Below are 17,726 nucleotides of genomic sequence, written 5' to 3'. Positions count from 1 at the left end.
TGAAAGCCCAGTGGACTGTGCGTGTGATGGTGGTACTTTAATACAATTTTACAGTATGGAGTAGTGGCCAGACCCTGAGGGTCCAGTGGTGCTGTGTAAAGTGAGAAGATTTTCTACTGCAAAAAGGGCAACAGAAAGAAGAATCCTGTAAATATATGGTATAAACTCTTACTCTATAAGTCATTTCAATAAAAGTATTATTAATAGAGAGTAAAATCACTTTTCATAGAAATAGCTGCAAACAGTGTGCGGCATACATGGAAGGGAGCAAGCAAACAGAGATAACATTAGATTCTACTGTACCTAAAAAGCCTTAGCATCCTTCTAAAAATCTCCATGACCACAGACAGAGTAAAAGAAGAGTAAATACTGGTTATTTATTTGAAAGATGTAGATAGCTTAGAGTCCAACAGGACTACATGACAGATCTGGTGACGCTGAGGCCTACAGCACAGCCAGGACAAACCTGAAAAAGGGACTAGGAAAGCTAGACTCACATACAAACAGTGTGGAACAGCTTCATGTCTAAATGACTTCCACCCTGTAAAACTCACCACTATTGCAATGATATGCTTTGAGAATCTGGTTCTCAGTCATCTAAAGGTAGAGCTTCTATTGACACTGCATCCTTACCAGTTTGCTTACAGCTCAAAGAGATCGACTGAGGACGCAATCTCCACTGCCCTTCATTCTGCCCTCACCAACCTGGACAATAATTACAGCTACATCCGAATGCTGTTCATCAACTTCAGCTCTGCGTTCAACACACTATTCTCCCCACCATGCTGGTGTCCAATTTTACTGACCTGGGAATCAGCACTCCCATGTGTAACTGGGTTTTCAACTTTCTTACTAACCAACCACAGTCAGTGAGACTGGGCAGTCAGATGTCCTCAAGCCTCACTCAGAACACTGGTGTAACAAGGGTGTGCACTGAGCCCCCTGCTATTCTTCCTGTTCACCCATGACTGTGTGCCACTACATAGATCCAACATCATAATCAAGTTTGCAGACTACACTACAGTCATCGGGCACATCAGTAATTATTAATCAGCCTACAGAGAGGAGATCCAGCACCTGGTGGAGTGGTGTTCCTTTAACAAACTTTCCCACCACACAGAGAAGGCCAAAGAGTTCATTGTGGACTACAGAAAATCCAAACACCAGCTCACACCTGTACAGATCAACTGAGCTGAGGTAGAACGTGTCTCCAACCTCAAATTCTTGGGTGTCCACATCTCTAACTAACAACACCTCTTGTTTAATTAAAAAGGCACAAGAGTGTCTTTATTTTCTGTGGAAAATGAGGAGTGATCATCTATCTCCTCATTTACATACAAAATTTTACAGATGCACCATCAAGGGCGTACTGACCAACTGTGAGACTGTATGGTATGGAAGCTCTACCGAAGCCCTACAAAAGATGATGAAGATAACTCAGCGCATAACTGATGCACAGCTACCTGACATCGATGATCTTCAGCACCAGCATTGTGTACAAGGAGCATGCAACATAATCAGGGACTCCTCTCACCCAAGCCACTCACTGTGTAACCTCCTGCCCTTGGGGAGGAGATACAGGAGCATCCATGCCAGAACCAGTCATCTCAGAAACAGCTTCTTCCCATCATCAATTAAAATATTGAACACTTTACTACACTGACATACACAACATATTTCAATGCACTGGACTCCATTCCACACTGGCGACACCACTGCCTCATTATACACACTGGACTAATTTAACAATATTTATGTTATCATTATTCCTCTTAATTCCTTATTTATTCATATTTTACTTTTCCACTTTACGGCCATTTTTGCACCCTATCTGTTATTGGACAATACTTCCATTTTTGCACTATTCTACTATTTGCACTTCTGGTAGATGCTAACTATCTAATAATGAATGAGTGAGGTATTGAGGTGGCACAGGTTGAGACCCCTTGCTCTAGGTTTTGCAAACCCAATGCAAGAAATTGGGTCCCTACATTGGTAAGCCCACAACACTACTATATTAAGAGTCCTTCGACAGGACCCTGAATGCTACCTTCAGCTTATTATAAAACATGACAAGAAATGTTGCTGTAGAAAAGAGTAACAAATAATTGCAAACATAATTGTAAATGTAAGTTCTGGTCCATCCCATCTGGTTCTAAAATTCTCTCTGAAAATGTGATGTGGGTTGAATTAGGGTTGGGGCTAATCTCTACAAGGTGGTAGGTCTTTAGGACCCAGATTGGCCATCCCTGCTCTGGTACCTGCTCTATCTGGTGTTTGTTATTGCACATGGTAACCAATGGCGCATGTGTAGCTGTTTGACAGCATCTCAAATGGGATGTAAACGTCCTGCTTAAGCCATCCTACAGATGTTAAAAGTTTATCTTTAGACTGTTAGTCTAAATGTACTGCACAGTGTTTTTTCTTTTGAAATGCTAGAGCACATTTATTTAAAGATGGTTTAAATAAACCATTGTACTGTGAAACAGTGGTGTTTTTCCACAGTTTGAGAGTTTTCCCATAACTTAATCTGGAGCACTGCTGTGATCCCTCGCTTTCTCTCTCTCTAATACCTTACTCAGCCCCTTGCTATCATCACCACAGAACAGAACAAAGCCCAGGTCCATATAAATAATGAATTATGAATCCATAGGTTGCCAACTTACTGCACTGGAACATGATTATTCATGAGTGTGTGTCTCTCTTTCTCTTGCTTTCTCCCTCTCTATTTCTATCACTCTCTTTCTCACACACTTTTCTCAATCCTTTCCCACCTCTCTGTTCTACTTTCCTGTGCATATCATCAGTGTCCAAATTATAACTGCAGTTTTTTTTTTTTACTTTGCCTTTAAACATGTTTAGGACAAACACAAGAATTGGAATGTTCACAATCACCATTCAACTAACACAATTTTCTGAATCAGCAGGTAGCATACTCCTCAAAGAATGTTGAATTTCACAGGTCTCAGGGGACAATCAAACTAGCCTTCAACTTCATAGACCTGACTGAATCGTGTCAGTGGGAAACGTTAATAAAAAATGAGAATTTGCCCTCAATAATCTGGCAAGATCAACTGCCAAAAACTAATAAATAGATAAATACAATAAAAATAATAATAAAAACACCTACTAAGGAAACAAAGACGCTTCCAAAGGCAAAAATGTAAGCAACTGCCTGTAAAACTGTAAATTATATACACTATATACACTACATATTACTAATAAAAGTTATTAAGGTTTTACCAAATTAAATATTATATAATTTACCAAGTCATTTGTAGAATTTGACATGTTTATAACAACATATCCAATGAGTGTTTTATTTGAAACTACTGCCTTGTATTTCAACTCACTGATCACTTCATTAATAATATGAATCTTGTACTTGTGAACTTTAATAGGAACCCCTGCCATGTATTTCCAATTACTGTCCACTTATTTACAAAAACACCTTTGCATATATACCTTTGGCTATTGTGTGCTATTAAACACTGTAGAACATCTGCTGCTGCACCTCTACTTCACTCATCATTGGTCAGTTTCTGACCACTGTGTGTGTGTGTGTGTGTGTGTGTGTGCGCGCTCGCATGCTGCCAGTTATATACAGAAGTGTTTCCTTGGTTTATGCAACATATTACTCTCACTGGTAAAGATGTCCACCCAAAAATATCCAGACAAGCTCACCTCTACGGTCAGAAAATGCCCATTAATGAATGGCTAATTAATGGGATAGTGTATGACCAAAACAAACTGTGCGTCAACAGATGAATTACAGTTTCTAACTGTATACTAGCCAGACGGAAATACAAGGTGTGGGTTTCAGATAAAAGGGCCAGTGAGTGCAATTTCATTGTTCTTTGTATTCACTAAATGTGAAATGCTGTCATGCAGATTTTTTGACAGGATCACAGTTGTTTTTAGAAACCACCAGAGGCCGTTATTAAAATGACCAGAAAATCCAGCATTTGCTTCAAGTTTTAACAAGCATTCACTCTCCTGCAAATCCTCAGAGGGGAACAAGCCAGACACGTTCGTTTATGAAAGATTACTAACGAAGGCTTGTCTGAAAAGACTTCAGCAAATTGCTCTGAACAAGTAATGTTCTCAAGTGAGCCACATGAAGAGAGAGAGAGAGAGAGAGAGAGAGAGAGAGAGAGAGAGAGAGAGAGAGAGAGAGAGAAAGAGAGAGAGAGAGAGAGAGAGAGAGAGAGAAAGAAGAAAGGAAAGAGGGAGAGAGATGCCTTTTTATTTCTTAAAAGCCTGATGTTCCTCAGCAAGAATAAGGGAGCTATATATAATTAGAACAATAATGAAGTTTAAAAAGGAACACTAGGTAGTATGTTTACCTTAAAAATACAATTTGAAAATCATTGTGATGTTTCCTTGACCTGTAATAGGAAGAATAGAGCCTGTCATTGCTAATCTAAGCTCAGCACTGCAGAGACAGCACTATGTAAATGTTGGTGGAGGGTAGGAAACCAATCTCCCACCTCCCCCACCCACCCTCTTGATTTCAGGTTGTGTCAGGAAGGGTATCTGGCAAAAAACTGTTCCAAATCGATAATGCGGATCGGATGATCCGCTGTGGCGATCCCTGAAGGGAACAGCCGACGGAAGAAGAAGACTGTAAAAATAAATGACACAACTGGGCAACACTAGGGGATGCCCAGAAGTACAAAATAACTAAATTTAACTAGTGTTTATTAAAAGATTCTGAAATGTAAAACACTGTGATTCCAAAAAACTATAGACACCTATTCCAATCAGTAATTTCTGTCACTTTAAGAAGCATCCATTATTTATGCCAGGTTCTTTCTACACACTCTCTATATTCTCTCTAAATTCACGTTATGTGTGAATCTCAGAAAGACACAATCTGAAAGTGATCACTGATGCCTCATGAATGCCAGACAAAAGGAACACAATGTAATGGTTTTACCTTAAAATTACAGCTTCAAAGTTGTAGTGATGCTTTACTGTAAGTTGTAGTGATGCTTTACTGTAAGTTGTAGTGATGCTTTACTGACCTGTAATAAGGTGAACAGAGCCCCTGTTGTTGCTGGGCTGAGAACTGCAGAAACTGCACCACTGGTGACTTTCCACTGCATGAGATAGGCTGGACTTGACTAGACTCGACCCAGCTCAGATTGACTTATCCACTAGCACAGCTCCCTCGTATAATGGAGCTGCATGACATCACAAAAACCCATCTCTTACCAGAACTGTGGGCTTTAAACAACCAACAACACGGTACAGTTAGGCACTGTTTACTCACTGTGTATACGCACGTTTTTTTGTTTGTTTGTTTGTTTTTGGACTGAACACTGCTCCATGCCCCAGTTCTGATAAATCAGTTTTGTTGAAGATTTTCATTGGCCACAGGGTGATGTTATAAGATGCCATATAAAGTCAGATTAAAACAAATTTGCCCGCTGCTATAACATGAGAGCTTTTTACAAGTGCCTAGTTTTAGCTGGAGCTCTGCATTTCGTGGTGACTGACAAGTCTCTCTGGCCAGTTAGTGCTCTGCTGGGTTTATATGTCACATTTAGTACTTACTCAGCTCAATTCGTTCTAGGCGCGAGCAGGAACTAAGCAGGTACTGGGTTCCAGGGACCAGGTACCCGATTTGGCTAGTGAAAAAGCAAGAGAGCCGAGTGGAGCAGATTCTATGCAGTGAAAAGGTGCTGGGTAGGAAACCTTTCAGTATCATGTTTTAAATTTTAATTTAACTAGAAAGAGCCACAAAAAAAAAAAAGAAAATTCTTACCTAGTTTTCCTTAAATATCAGAACTTACACGACATTAACAAGCATGGCTACACTCTGTACTTATATATACCTGAAATAACAATAAAGCCACTTGAACAATAACATATTTTCAATCAGAAAACTGTGCAAACACAGGATTTACAGCAATACGAGCAGGCAGCCATGTTTTCATTGCAAAAAGGTATTTATTTACCTCCAACTCTTATTTTCTGCAGAACAGAAAATCCCTGCTGCTCATGTTCTTATCATTTTCTCATCCATAGTCTTTTATTTTTCTCATGTGTTCTTTCACTGGAAATCAACAACTTGTATTGCTCTTTTCTGTGCATTTGGAAGATGCATGTCATCGCATCCCTTCTCGCATGTGGTTTAGTTACAAAACTTATTTTTGGAGATCAGATTTGTTGGAGGTTTTTCTTGGTGTAAGATATAGTAATTGCTGAGCCTGTGTCGCTGATTAAGCCATGTAGCATACAAACCAAGAAACACTTAAAAACTCCCAATTACAAGAAAACAAGTTGTGTACTCTGAAGGGCACAGTAACCTGATGACTTTGAAAGTCATGGTGTGTGTATAAGTTGTGAATGATATTGTTGTATTCGAAGAAAAATGAGTGCAGTGGGGCTGAGTGTAAATGAAGGCACACTAAACTTTGAATTCCTTATAATAAAAAAATGAGCTTCACATAGGGCCTAGCCCGATATTTTCCTACCTGCAACCACAACAATTCTCTTATCACCTAATGTTTAAATCCTACACATAACCACTAAGGTTGCTGTGTCCATTTATGATCTGATCAGTAACCAGCTACCACTAACAACTAGGGTTACTCACTGGGCACAGCTGGTGGGGCGGGGCTTTCTGGAACAAGTCTTAGCTATTTAAGATTGTATATGGAGAGTACTCATTACTTCCCATCAGTAACTATGACTCAAAATGAACATCAGTGCCTTGTGGTGTCCCACAAAGATCCATGCTTGGACTTCTAGTGTTTCATTTTTATATCATTGCTGTCCAATGAAAAACATGTATCTCCATTTTTGGAGATTTTTAGTTTTCTCCATCATTTGAACACAACAGATGTCCTTCATATTATGTAAACATTTCATGATGAATGGTCCAATTAAAATTTCTATTTTGGAGATAAATGTTTTTCATTGCACAGTGACAATATGTTACAACTAGGCTAAATCCTTAAAAATAATAAAATAGCTTATCATAGGTATGCAAGTGACACTCAGATCTCTTTAGCTCTGTCACCATGTGACTACAGTGACATTGAAACTCTATGTCATTGCCTAGAATCAGTAAAAAACTGAATGAAGGTGATTCAGCAAATCAATGAAAAGAATTGATTGTATTTAGCAGTAAGGTGAAAAGGCATGAGGTCAGTGCTCATCTTTACACCAGAGCTCTATAGACAAAGTCAGAAATCTTGGTATAAAACTGGACTCACACCTCAGCCTCAGCAGCAATATATAAAAATAATAAAATATCTGCCTTTTACCAGCCCATAAACAGTTTTACTAGTACAGAACATGCCCGTAAAGGCTGAAACAAGGAAGTGAACTCAGAAGGTTTTGGGGAGGAGCTCATGGTGGCTTATAAAGCTGTGCACCTCCCGTATCTCCCCCATCACCCCGTTGGATAGATGAATATCAAATATAACAATTTTGTCCAACATGGAAATGGTGTGAGTTTGCATTGTATATATAGGCTTGAGGGGAGGAGTTCAGGCGTGGTCCTACTCCCCAAATTATGCTACTACATAACTTCAATTTGCTAGTACAAACCATGCCCGTAAAGGCTGTTTTTTATTAATAATTTTGAATAATCTGCTGAATATTGCAAATTACAAGCCATTTTCTAATGCAGCTTAGGTAAAAATATTAGTTTCAAAAGCAGCCCTCTATGGTACTGACTTAGAAATAAGATATTGAGGCTAATGCCCTCCAGCTCAGACACAACCAAGAAGAGTAATAGGAACATGAGGAACGCTCCAGCAGAGGGTGTTGAGTCAGGAGAGAGGAGGTTGTGATGCCATCACATTGCAGCGCAGGGGCTCCGAACACTGGCAGCGGAGGTGAGAGATGAGGACGGTTCCTCTCATTAGCTGAATGAGTGAAGGGGACGGCATTGTTTTGGAGCATGTTACTGGAAAACAGAGGCTGTTCAGCCGGAGAGGAAGAAATATGAGACTACAATGCGGAAATTACATGGGTTTGCAGGGTATATATAGGGCTGATGGGAGGAGTTTGGGCGTGGTACTACTCCCAAAATGGTGTTATTACATTAGCTCAATTAACGATTACATGTCACAACCAGAAAAACTAATTCATGCATTACCTCCAGGACTTCCCAAGGCTACAATTATCTTATTCTACATGCAGCTGTTAGAATGCTTACCAGAACAAAGAGAACCAAGCACATCACTCTGATTCTCAGGCCATTGGCTTTAGATTTTCATTATTACTGCCTCAGACCAAATACACTGCTGACCAGCTTGAAGTGTAGGCCCCTCAGATCAGAGGTGTCATAGTGGGGTGAAAAGTGGGACTGAGTTACCAGGCCCCCAAGTATGTGGAGGGCCCTGGTGCACTGTTTGTGCATTGGACCCAGAATTTGGTGCTATGCCCCTGCCTCAGATCACTATGAACTGATCAGATACATTGTCACTGTAATCTGTGTCGGTACCTTCAAGGTTGCATGCTCTGTACATTTAGTTAGGGAACATAGATAGATAGATAGACAGATAGATAGATAGATAGATAGATAGATAGATAGATAGATAGATAGATACTTTATTGATCCCCAGGGGAAATTCAAGTATAACTTATATCATAACTGTATCACTTTCTATAATATAGGTAGATTTTTAAATTGTGTTGATTTCATATGCCCAATTTAATCTTCAGGACTTATTTTACATTTGAGAATATAATGTACCTTTATGGATCAAAACCAGACTTTAACACCACTGTTGCACATTTAAAGTTACATTGACACTGTTTGTACCTTTAGAAACAATAATGTACTTTTACCGTACATTTTGCTCCGAAAGTGTAATTGTGTCCAGAGTCAGAAAAACACAGGGTGAGGCAGCTTTCAGTCACTATGTTGCCCGCTCCTGGAACAAACTACCAGATGTCAGATGATGTCAAATGTTGTGATCTTCAAATCCTGACTAAAGACATTCTGGTCTCCTGTGCCTTTGCTTAGCATTGCACTTATTTTAGCAATACAGCCTACATTTTCTCTTAAACATCTTTCACTTTTTAAAATGTATTCACTTTTTAAAATATTTATTGCCCTATTATGTTTTTAATACATGTTCTAATTCCTGTGTTTCCTAAAACACAGCTGCGCATTCATTACAAAATGGTGCTTTATGGTGTTTATTTACTTACATGCAGGAAAAAAAAAAAAAAAACAATCCCTGTGTATTCATAGTCTCTTTTCTGGATGTTTTCCACGTCTATACTGTATATGCTTTCTCTTAATTGCAGCATTTCCTAAAAGAGTAGAATTAGTTTTGTCTATTCCTGTGCCCAGGGGACACAAAGAGTAATTAAAATTGGAACATGTATAAAAGTGTGAAATGGGAGAAATGTATTTAAAATTTTTAATTATTTTATTACTTTAATTTATTTTACTGTTTCTATACTTCTGTACTCTTCCTTTACACTTCCTTACTTTGAGTTGTTATGGTGTATGAAATTGCCTTGCTTTGCCTAACGTCAACATGCTTAAAGCCAGGCAAAGGCTAGAGGGGTATAAAACTTCCAAACGATGAGGAAAGGAGTATATAATCCAATATAATAAACTCAAGAAAAGCTGAGTAATTGAAGAGTAAAATTTATTGTGCATATTTTGTAAAATTTGTAGAGTATGTGTATAATGTCAAAATAAATATAATTAGAATGAACAACTCATTCTAAATATAGGTGAGTATTGCTCTGCAGTTTTTCATTAGGTCTCTAAAGCATGTCCAACCTAGCAACAGTTGCTAAGAAAGAGCCCATTGCTAGGAGTATGAATATGTCAAAGAAAGGCTTGAGATCAGCAACTTTACACTCCCACTTTAGAATTTAATACAGAAAACTGTCCATGGTTTGGGTAAAAGGAAAATGGTCGCCATGACAACTCATAGCAACTCAGCCCTAATCTCTCCAATGTGAGAGGGATGATGGTTACAGTATTATGGGGGGTATTTACTGGAGAGAAGTGGGTTCAGCAGCAGGAGATCCAAACCAATGCATTTCTGTGGAAAATTTTCTCAATTCTTCTTGACTCAGTGTGGTGTTGGTGGATAAGGATACTGGATTGGGTGGAATGACAGTGGCCTCTTCTCCTCTAATCCTCTAATCTAACACAACCAGAGCATGCACGCACGCATGCACACACACACACATGCACACACACACACACAAACTTTAACCACAATGTTCCAGCTCAGAGACCAAGTATTCTTCATCATCATGGCAACTGATAACTGCCAGTAATACTCTCTACTTAGAGATAGGTTCACATACTTTGGGATCAGTTGGAGTGGCTTTTGTGACATTGCCAACGCTAATGAAGTTGAATACAGTAGAATCTTATAGCAATATTCCAAAATATTGGATAAAACCTTCTAAGAAGATTAGAGAAGATTACTGCGGCAAAGGGGAAAAACTACCTGTTAAAGACTGCATTTACATTTCTGGGGAACTGCTGCTCTCTCTGGTTTGTTTAAGTTCAGAATCTCAGCAACGTTTAATGAGGAACAGTGTGTTTGATAAAAAAATGCAACTGTATTTAGTATGTGAATGAAGTTGAACTTATCTGTACGTTTTTATTCACTGCTAAAATTATCACAGTTGTTTGGTTTTGTAGCACTTTTGTTCTGTTTACTTTCATGCAGTTAATGCTCTTCAGAATTTAGAGTCTGTTCCATCTAAGGCAAAAAATAAGTCCATAGTACACACCTACGGTGCAGGAATAGAGCAATATCTTCATCTCAGTATATGCATTTCAATGATTAGAGGTCTCTTTGCGTGAGCGTAGAGAGAGTGAGAGAAAGGCGAGCACATTGGACTGAGAACCATTGATATGTTTTCAGCTTTTTTTTTTTTTTACTTGTGAACATTGCCTTTAATGCCCTTCATTCCAGATGAAATATATGAAGATTTGGCATTTTATCTGTGTATTTGATTATATTATCTCACAGTACATGTAAATAATAATTATAATAAAGTAATTATGTTTATTTCTAAGAAGCATTTAAGAACGCGAGGAGCCAATTTAGTACAAAAACAAATCTGCTCTCACACACACTCACACAGACCAAACAACATAAATAAAAAGGCTGTTAACGGTCTGTGCAGAGATGGTGAGAACACTTGGTTTAGCCCAGAGGAAGTGGAGTAGAACTGAACAGAGTCCATTACACTACAAATTAGACCCATTTAATCCAAAAATCTAATTTGCTAATGAGTCTGAAATGGTGTTGTAATGAATGAATGCTACAAGGGAACACGTTTGATTTCCATTCTTTCCTTTTCTGTTCCTTTTTCTCAGGACAGAATCTGGGCAATAACTAAAAGGACAAATCCTTTATTTAAAAAAAAAAAAAAAACTATAATACAGATGAACAGGGTGCCAGTCCATTGCAGGGCATCACACACTCACTTTGTTATAATATACTCAAACATGTGACAATGTCTCATAACCAGTCCAACATCTGTTTCCGGACTGTGGGAGAAAACCGGATGCCCTAGGCAATCCCACACTGACACAGGGAGAACACATGGAACTACTGGATAGGAGGTGACGATCAGACCCAGGACCACAGGTTGGACCCTTGAGCTTTGTAGCAGTGACCCTACATATAGCACCAGCATGCTGCACTAAATTAACACAATTTAACTGTTAAAGGAGCACCCGGCGTAGACCCAGATGATCAGTTTTAATATTCTCTAAACAAGAAATGACATGAAATGCCACACTCAGAATAGCTGCAGAGAGTCAACACACCCAATGACAAGCATGGGCTTGATTAGTATAAAAAGCTATAGAACTTCTCTGGAGTGATACAACATCATTAAATACCCTTAGACTGAGTGTTGTTCTTGATCCACGAGTGGTGTTTGTGATACAAAATGAATTCATGCTCATCTATGCCTGCCCTCACTAACACTCTTGGGGCAGAATGCAATTAAATCCTCACAGAAGTATGCTAACATTTAGTATAAAGTCTTTACAGCAGATTAGAGGCTGTTATCTCCTCAAAGAGGAACAAACTAACTCTTAATGCCCTTCATTTCAGAAGCAATGCTGGAAACATTTTGGCCGTGTTTTAGATCAGATAATTGTCATCAGATTGAGAGAATTCTTCCCCCAATACTCACAAGGAAGTCTTTAGTGTGGAAAAGAAAAATAAGAGAGAGAGAGTGAGAGTGAGGGGTTTAATTGTGCGTCCATGCATTAATAATTAGGTCACATAGCAGGCAGGTTAATACTTAAACTTGAATTAATCTTTACACGTCTGCTTGAGTACTTTGCATTAGAATTAACGGAACATAAACACAACACACACTTATTGTATACACTGCTGAGCATATTGTGTTATTGAGTGAATTTTTTCACATGGTTGATTCTATTTGTGTCTTGTTTTCTCTCTGATTTAGTGCATTGGGAAAAGCAGTTCATTAACAGATAACAGTGGTGCTCCTGTTAAAATATTTAATATATATTTCTGTTAGCCGAAACAACCTCACATGAAAATAGAAGAGTTCTTTAGATGTTCTTAACATTCAGAACATTTCAGAGGCATGGATACATGTCATATGTTCCACTGCATTTTAAAAATTGTCATATTCCAACAGTCATACAGACATAGACAAGAGTCACAATGCCAATAATATATAAATAGTAATTTATCTTATTATTAATTTTACTTTTGATTTTCTTAATGATAAATCTGTTTGGATTGTTTGTAAAATGCACTAAAACAATAATTTGTGAAGTAAGTAGAAGCCAAGATATAATAAATTTGAAAATTTCTTTTGAAAAAATTGGATTGAAAAACAATTGTGAAAATTGGATTCAAAAGGTGCTCCATTTATTTGAATATATTTGTCATTTTTCATTTTATAAAGAAATGAAAAAAGGCTGGACTCTACTGATTCTTTACTACAAATTTAATATAATAAGAGGGTGGGGGGAGGGGAAAACACACTGAAAGAGAGGGAGAAAGTGACACGGTAAGACAGAAGGAAAGAGAAATAGAGAGATAGAGAGAGCATAAAGTACTCCTAAGGGCTACTATGCAGAACCAAACTTCTGTTACTGTGTGCTATATTATGTTGATTTGTGTACATCCAGTGGACTGTACATCACAGTGGAAACAAAGGCATATGCATTTTATTTCTGCTGAATATGATTGGCAGTTACATAGTTGTGTTAGGAAAAAGTGAACACTGACAAAATTTAGAATACACATAAACCTGATGTTTATTTAGTGAAAATAAAACTGAAAGGAAAGAGAGACAGACAGAGAGAGAGAGAGAGGGAGAGAGAGAGAGAGATTATATTTGTTGAGATAATCTTATAAATCATTAATTATTAATGGTCTAAGACAACACTTTTTTTTAAAAACCCACGTACCTTCAACTTCAACAACACTAAACATAACAACAGGCTCAATTCCAGTAGCACACTATCAAAACCAACAACAACAGCATAAACAAGAAATACAATAACAGTAGTAACAACACTACGCACTTTCAGTGGCCTATAACAGGGAGAACTGAGCCTCTGACGTTGATACTCAAGGAAATTTTGGAGGAGAACTGGAAATCACATCACCTACCTCCATCCTCCCCTTAAAATCAGGACTTTAATTCACTGTAAATGAGAATTCTGCAAGTCTAGGGGGAGCCCAGGAGCAATAAAAAGTCTTATCCAATGTTCCTTGAACATTCAAACAGTTACTAACAGTAACTCAATAAACTATTCATCAAATCCCTCTCTCTCTCTCTCTCTCTCACACACACACACACACACACACATACACATACACTTCTTCTTCATCATCATCATCATCATCATCATCATCATCATGGTCCTATGAAAATCATCCAAAATTGTAACTTTACAGGAGAAGGAAAACCTTTCTGATTTTCAAACTCAATGTAAAAATAATTATTCCATGTAATCATGGAGCATTTCTATTGGTCCATTCATCATGAGATTTTCACACAATGTGATGAACAGCTGCTGGGTTCAAATGCCTTAAATAAAAATCCACAAAATTGGAGATACATGTTTTTAACTAAGGGGCGGGCATGGTGGCACAACAGGTAGCATTGTTGTCACACAGCTCCAGGGATCTGGGGTTGTGGGTTTGGGCACCAATCTGGGTTACTGTGGAGTTTGGTGTGTTCTCCCTTAGTGCTTTTCCATCAAAAAGAATGGAAGTTCTTTTGGTGGAAAAGAACTACAAAGGACTCTGGTTCTTGAACCGGTACCATTCCTGAGTCTTGGAAACTTGGTTCTTTCCAGTGAACTGGCCCGTGTTTATACACGTTTAGAGGGGAACCAGGAATACAACACCAGCAGGGGGTGTTGCTGTGGCTGAATACAGAACCAAAGCCAGAGATAAGCTGTCAGAGTCATGACAGGGTCATTGTTTATTTTTTGTTTAATGTGGAGTCATACCAGAGTGAGATGTAAAACTGTGTAAATGTATGAGTTGTTCTGCTGATCTTGTGAACAGCGGAGAAATGTAACCAAGAGCCACAACATTAACCAACGCCAAACACAGCCCCAGAAACACACACAAACGGAGTATGTTCCTGTTTTATTTCCTATTCTTTATTTATATGAAATATTGTAAATGACCCCGTCCAGCTCCACTGGGCGATAACACTGTATGTTATGTTCACTTATGTTTTGTCCTAGCTGGGAACAAACTTTTCTGGCTGGTGAACCAGTTTGTGTCAATGGACATATGCAGAATAGTTCCAAATTTAGTTCGCTCGTTGGTGGAAAAGCACTACCTGTGTCATCATGGATTTCCTCCGGGTGCTCCAGTTTCCTCCCATGGTCCAAAACCATACGCTGTTAGATGAAATGGCTACTCAGATGTGTCCATGCATGTGAGTGTGTGATTTTCCCTTTGATGAGCTGGTCACATGCTCCCCTCCCCATCCCCCACCCAAAGTACCTGCCTTGCGCCCTGTGACTCCAGGTAAGCTCCGATCCTTAACTGGATAAGCAGTTACAGACAATGAATGAATGAATGTTTTTCATTGGACAGCAACAATTTATATATAAAACCCTGCCAGTTAAACAACTGGAACCCATTACAGTCAAATCATTACCAAAATCATCTCCAGTAAACAAAATGATGAACTGCAGCTTATGACACTACAGCTACAGCGAATACCAAATGGTCAGTGCTGGAGGTCCCACCAGCCTTGGAGGACTAAACCAAACATAATAGAGGATTGAAGGTAAAACTGAAGACATGCAGCACCAGCATTCTGGGTTCAGTTAGACGTACACAGAATGCAAATGGCTAGAAGGGTATAAAGCAACAAAGAACTGGACTATGGAAGAGTAAAAAGTGATGGATCATCATCTAGTACTTTTCGCATGAGTCGGAGTTGTGTTTGTGATCCTGAACTAATCATACAATAGTGCAGTTTTGGAATTGTTTGCAATTTTGACAAACACAAAAGTTAGAATAGCAGATGTTCTGGATTTCACAGAAAAATTTAGCAATGTAGGGAGAGATTACTTTCCCTGTGGTTCCAGGAGGGTGAAAGAGAGTTAGGTAAGGTTCCTGTGGGTATAATTTAAAGTGAAATGTCGCTGATGTGGTCGTTATCTTTCTCATCAGAGAAGCCCCTCGATGAGGGCCATTTCAAACCGGATCAAACCGATAAAGAAAAACCCGAAATAGGGTGAAAAAAAGGAGAAATGATAGTGAATACAGGAAGAGCAGTTTAATTAGACAAGTGTACATTATTAATCAGATCCATCAAGACAGTGATTGCACTGGCTTGAATGCATAATTAACTAAGGGGAAATGTACATGTTCTGAGAGTGTGCATGTGCAGTTGTAATTTATAACTCATTCACGCTTTCTTTCATTCAACATATTTCATTCATTCATTCACATTCAGCATACAAACCTAACTCATTCATACATTTACTCACTCAAATGTTTAGATGTGGACGGCACGGTGGCGTAGCACCACTCCGGGTGACTGTCTGTGAGGAGTTTGGTTTCTCCCCGTGTCCATGTGTGTTTCCTCCGGTTTCCTCTCACGGTCCAAAAACACACATTGGTAGATGAATTGGCGACTCTAAAGTGTCCATAGGTGTGAATGTTCAAGTGTGTGTTGCCCTGGCGCCCCCCCCAAGGTGTGTTCCTGCCTTGTGTCCAGTGATTCTGGGTATGCTCTGGACCCACTGTGACACTGAACTGGATAAGCGGTTACAGACAATGAATGAATAAATGAATGTTATGATATTATGTTATGTTATTGAAGCAGTACAACAACATACAACCCAATCCATTATATTAGCTTATAATTCATACAATCAGCACATCAGCACACAGTGCATTAATTCATTCATTCAGCATATTAGCATATAGCTAATTATACCATTAATCCAGCAAACTAGCAAACTCATTCATTCAGCACATCAGCATATAACATATTCACTCATACATTGAACATATCAGCATATAACTTATTCACTCATTCATTGTGCATTCAGCATATAACTTATTCTCTAATTTGTTCAGCATATCAGCACACACTTGTTTCACTCATTCATAGTGTATTCACTCATTCATTCAGCATGTCAATATATCATTTATTCATTCAGCTCATAAGCATGTAACATATTCACGCATGCATTAAATATATTGACAGGCAACTCATTTACTCATTCACTCAATATATTACATAATGTTTTCATCCATTCAACTTTCCATGCTTGCATTAAAAAATCTTTTTAACATTCAATGGAAAGCAACGTATTCATTCATTCATTCATTCATTCATTCATTATCTGTAACCGCTTATCCAATTTCGCAGTGGGTCCAGAGCCTACCTGGAATCATTGGGCGCAAGGCAGGGAATACACCCTGGAGGGGGCGCCAGTCCTCCACAGGGCAACACAGACACACACACATTCACTCACACCTACGGACACTTTGGAGTCACCAATCCACCTACCAACGTGTGTTTTTGGACTGTGGGAGGAAACCGGAGCACCCGGAGGAAACCCACACGGACACGGGGAGAACACACCAACTCCTCACAGACAGTCACCCGGAGCGGGAATCGAAGAAAGCAATGTAAATAAATGTAATTTAAAGTAATTATGGAGCATTTCTATTAGTCCATTCATCACAATATTTTGCATAATGTGAAGGACAGCTGCTGTGTTCAAACAACATTTTAAGCTAAAAATTGACAAAAAAGGAGATACATGTTTTTTTTTTATTGGACAGCTATTACATTAATATGCAACTCAATCACTCAGTTTCAGTTTCTTAAAATAACTCATTAATTCACTCAACGTAAAAGCAAAAAACTCAATATAATTCACAAGGATCCCTGCCTTCTATTGAGTTTACAGGTAGTTTGATTTTTAAGCTCCCAACACCACCGCAATCTGCTTAATCTCTTACAGCAGGTGGGATGAAGCAATTGAGATAATACACAGAAGGGAAATTACTAACCCCCTACCCTGGACCCCTTAATAACCTTGAACTCATCATCACACACATGACCTGGTCCAGATCTCTCTCTCTCTCTCTCTCACGCACAGGCTAATTATGGCAGGAAGTGTAGGTCTTAATTGATTTCCCAGCCGCCATGGTTCAAGTGCTGAGGGCCTGAACGCTCGTTTTGGTTTTAATTAATGATCTTCTCATTAGTATCTGTCTCAT

General features: G+C 38.7%; 1 protein-coding gene across 1 annotated transcript in view; it reads right to left on the bottom strand.

Moving 5' to 3' along the window:
- Positions 1 to 17,726, bottom strand: part of sorcs2 (sortilin-related VPS10 domain containing receptor 2) — a 337,409-nt gene that overhangs the window by 253,442 nt on the left and 66,241 nt on the right. The window lies entirely within an intron of this gene.

Source organism: Hoplias malabaricus, chromosome 9 (genome assembly GCF_029633855.1).
Source record: "Hoplias malabaricus isolate fHopMal1 chromosome 9, fHopMal1.hap1, whole genome shotgun sequence".
Classification (NCBI taxonomy): Eukaryota; Metazoa; Chordata; class Actinopteri; order Characiformes; family Erythrinidae; genus Hoplias; species Hoplias malabaricus.
The sequence above is the reverse complement of the archived record's forward strand: the minus strand, read 5'-3'. Positions and strand labels throughout refer to the sequence as shown.